Source organism: Microtus oregoni, unplaced genomic scaffold (genome assembly GCF_018167655.1).
Source record: "Microtus oregoni isolate MIOR12 unplaced genomic scaffold, Mior012 000164F_ref0000179, whole genome shotgun sequence".
Lineage (NCBI taxonomy): Eukaryota > Metazoa > Chordata > Mammalia > Rodentia > Cricetidae > Microtus > Microtus oregoni.
The window spans coordinates 599,894-604,569 of NW_024544819.1; the positions used below are offsets into that span (position 1 = coordinate 599,894).

Below are 4,676 nucleotides of genomic sequence, written 5' to 3' on the forward strand. Positions count from 1 at the left end.
TCCATCAGGGCTGAGTGCTTGCCTCGAGGAAATCTTTGCATGTCAGTACTGGAGAGATGGCTCAGCAGTTAAGAGCACTGACTGCTCTTCCAGGGGACCCGGGTTTAATTCCCAGCACCCACATGGCAGCTCACAGTTGTCTGTAACTCCAGGATCCAGCAGCATCATACACACAAACATGCAGTCAGAAAAACCAATGCATGTAAAATAAAAATAAATATTATTTATTTAAAAAAAATAGAAGGAACCACTTTGAGGAGCCCGGGAAACTCCAGACCACTACACTGGACCTCAAATAAGTTAAAAAGGAATCTCCAGTCTGAATCTAGTCTGGGCATCAACCTCAAAGCCTTGGTTGAAGTGATGGAGGCTAAGACTAAAGGATGACCACCTTCTGTCTGAGGGAAGTTATGTGGCCAGGGACTACAGAGAGGAAGTGCATAGCAGGTGGCATGTGCCCCGGAGCCTAGGCATACATGAAAGCCTAACACTTTTTTTTTCAGTTTTTAAATTTGTTTTTTTTTTTCAATTTTATTTTACAGCCCTACCAGTTTTTCTGCTCTCCTCTCCTTCTATTCCATACCCCCCACCTCCCCTCTGCCTCATCCCAATTCACCCCTCCTCTTTTCTGTTCAGAAAGGGGCAGGCCTCCCATGGATATCAACAAAGCATGGCATATAAAATTGCAGGAAAACTAAGCATCGTCCTCTCCTCCCGCCCCACCCCTTGTATTAAAGTTGAGCAAGGCAATCCAATCCAAGGAATAGGTGCCCAGGAGAGAGCCGAAGCAATAGAGACTGCCCCTGCTGCCATTGTTAGGAGTCCCATAAGTAGACCAGGCTACACAACTGTTACATACATATAGGGGGCCTAGGTCAGTCCCATTCAGGCTCGCTGGATTTTGATTCAGACTCTGTGAAAAGGCTAGCCTTTTCTGTGGGTTTTCCTGTGAGAGAAGTGGTTTTATGTTTCTCAAATTAAGCTAGCTGGGTTGGTTCCTTTGAGGGAATCAGTCAACAAGACCAAATCACATATCTTCATCTGATTCCTCCAACTCTCCCTTGGTTTCAGCCTTGGCTGGGGCGGCTGCAGCAGCAAAACAAGGCAGCGATGGGGCAAGGGCAGCAGCCACAGGGGCAGCAGCCCCCAATGCAGATGGAGCAAGCAGGAAGGCCTTGAGGTTTTTAGCAAGTCGGAAGGCATACTCAGTCTCCACAGACAATGCCGGGGCCCTCTTGTACCTACCGACGATAGAGTGTGCCAAAAATGCAACAGTCCAGTAACCAATCCGCAAACACTGGCAACATTCGGACATTCTCTAGGAAGTGGGAGTGTAGAGTCTGCTCTGTGATGTCAAGCACTTCCGGGTAAACTCTGCTGTTAAACCCCTGCTGTATGATTACCCCAAAGGGGAAGGGATAGATATTCTGCATGTTAGGCAGCGTGACTTCGCTAGTTCCTATTTTGTTTCAGAATGTCAATGGTTCCATACATTGAGATTTTTAGTGGTAACGTCGGGGAGAAAGAGGTTTTCCGGGACCTCAGACTAATGCTCTGGACTGGCAAATGACCTCACACCAGCATGGGCACCAGCCACCACCTTATTAGCCAGCGGCATACCCCTAACTTCAGTGAGATCCTCCTTGGTGAACACAATGCCCACATTTCTCTGGATATGAGGAAGCTTTTTCTCTGGAGTTGGGTTGTTTTCCAGATGCCCTCAGATGGCCATGAGCATCATGGTGTTCTTGTCCATCAGTACCACAGCCCTTCCCCCACAGGGACATGAGGATCTGCTGCATCTCTTTGGAACCCACATTGTCTGCTCTCACAGTGAAGCATTTTGAGCAATTATCCAAAAGTTGGATGCTCTTAAGGAAGCAGTTGGACTTCCAGTATGCCCTGTCTTTCCCGGGCATCATGGTAGTGTGTCAGGGTTTGCCACTCAGGGTTTAAAGATGACATCACTCTAATGAGGCCGCCTGATGAAAGAAGTGGAACCCCTTATTTTTAAACTTGATCTTCCAACCAAGATATTTGAAATATTTCTAAAGCTCGCTAAGTCTAGCATACATTTATTGTGTTTTTAACTAACATTTTAGCTTAATAAAGTAACACGTACGGATGTCTGAGAGCTGTTTGGCTCAGACTCACTTGAAAAGCAATTTCAATCTGAGCTGAGTCCACCCTAGTTGTTGGCACATCTGCTGTGTCCTGCTTATTCCCTTAGCAGCTGCCACCAACACATATATTCAGGGCTGCAATCAAGAGGGTACCCACTGGATTCCAAAATGGAACATGAAACGAGAAGAAACAAGAAGAGGAGCGTGGACATTCTAAACTCTAAGCACCTTCCAAGGGTAATCTTTTATTAATCCTGTAGTACCCATTGATATGCTAATTAAGACAGAAATAATCTTAGACTGGGATTGGGGGAGATTCTACAGATAGGCCTTTTTAAAAAAATAATAAAATCAGTATTCCTCAAGAGGAGCCAACAAAATAATTAGTATCCTACAAAATCCTGCGGTGGAGCTCTGCTAGAAGCTTTGCTTTCCCTGACATATAGCACAGCTGGGCTGGGGCAGTTGGGACTCTTCCCAGCTACCACTCACAAACACAGCTTCTGCTGGACTCACTGGTCTATTACTAAACAGTGACACCTTTTCCGTTGTTCTCTTTGATTTTGTTTCTTGATATAGGATCTTGCTATGTAGCCCTTTTGCCCTACATAGAACAAACTGACCTCCAACTTGTAACAATCCCCCTGCCTCTGCCTCCCCGGTTGCACGATTACAGGCACATTCTACCAAATATCAAATACAAGCATCTAATTCCAAAATGGAAAACATGCAGTGGGTGAACCCCAAGTGTGAAATGGTCAGCTTCGGCATTAAACAAAAGCATAGCCATGCCTACCTAATGAACGATGTCCTCAAAGGGTGACAAAACATTCTGAGAACTAAGCTGAAGTATGTGGCTATTATATATTACTAACAATCTTTGGACCTGTTCTTTCTATTTGGATGTGTAGTAGATGCATGTGTGCATGGTCCTGTGTGGATACATGTGGAGACCAAAGGTCGACATAGGTTAACTTCTTCAATTACTTTCCTGGAGATTTCTTGAGAATCTCTCACCAGAGCTGTAACCCACTATTTCGGCTAAACTGGCCCATCAGTGAGTGTCCAAGCTCCACCAGTGTTGAGGTTTAGACACATAGCATCATACCAGTACACAGGTCCTCAGGATCAGAACTCAGATCTTCATGTCTGTTACACAAGCCCTTACCCTTTAAGCCATTTCCCCAGTCCTTATTTCAGTCTTTAGAATGGGATTACAACAGTTCCTACTTCAGAAGATTGCTTTGAAGAGTAAATGAGAGGCTGGGGGTGTAGTGCAGTAAGAAGAGCTAAGCCTGTGCTTACTTAGCAGGTACAGGACCCTGGGTTCAAATCCCAGTACCAGCCCACCACCTACCTGTAATACAAATAATAAAAACTCAGATATTAGAGTTCAACCCAAAAACCATAAAAGCAAAGCAGCTAAGCCACTAGAGAAGTCTTACCTGCAAAGGAGGCGTGCCTCTGCTCACTTCCAGCAAACAAAGCCTATCTGAAAACAAAAAATGCAGCTACCAAGAATCCATGCTTAACTCTTTTTTTTGTGTAGTTAGCCCACATTGGCACCATTTGTAAATAGAGACTGCTCATTCATTTCCCAGCCACCCAGACCCTAATAATCACACAGAAACTATATTAATTACAATAGTGGTTGGCCGATGTCTCAGGCATATTTCTAGCTAGCTCTTATATCTTAAATTAACCCATTTCTATCCATCTGTGTATTACGACAAGGCTGTGGCCTACCAGTAGGCACCTTTCTCCTTCAGATGCTTCATGGCGTCTGCCTGACTCCGCCTTCTTTCTTCCTCTATCTCTGCTTGCATTTTCACTTTGCTATATTCTTCCCTGTCATAGGCCAAGGCAGCTTCTTTATTAGCCAATGATAATAACACATATTCACAACATACATAAGAGGAATCACTTACAAGACTGGGCAACTGCAGACAAAACACACCAAGCAGACTACACAGACTATGCAAAGTAAGCCTCTCTCTCCTCCCATTTTATAGTCCCTCTAGTGCTGGGATTAAAGATATATGACTCTCTAGTATTGGGATTAAAGGAGAGAGGCACTATCCCCTGGATTTGTTTCTGCATTGATTTTGTGTAGCCTAGGGTGGCCTTGAACTCACAGAGATCCATCTGCCTCTGTCTACCAAATCCTGGGATTAAAGGTGTGTGCCACCACTACCTGACCTCTAGTGGTTTAGCTTTGCCCTTCTGATCTTTAAGCAATCTTTATTTATTAAAACATAAATAGAGTATCACTATACACCCCCCCAAAAAAAATAGACTAAGGGAAAGAAAGCTTAGATTATAGACTGTCAAATAATGTATTTTCAATCAGTAGCAGGTCCCATTGCTACTCTGGCCTATATAAAAGGTTTCAAAGTTTTAACTGAATCTGAGCCATTTAAGGATGAGAAGTTTAGCATAATGAGGTCAGTTCCTAGTTGTTATTGGAAGCTAATTTATCTGTGATTTTCTTTAGAAGAGGTCAGCACTGAATATAGTTTACTGGAAGACCAAGTGAAACAAACCAGCAAACAA

The 4,676-nt window shown here is 44.0% G+C and overlaps 1 pseudogene; it reads right to left on the bottom strand.

Annotated features, from left to right (window-relative positions):
- Positions 1–1,009: 1,009 nt before the first annotated feature.
- Positions 1,010–1,919, bottom strand: LOC121445199 (annotated as a pseudogene).
- Positions 1,920–4,676: the final 2,757 nt, after the last annotated feature.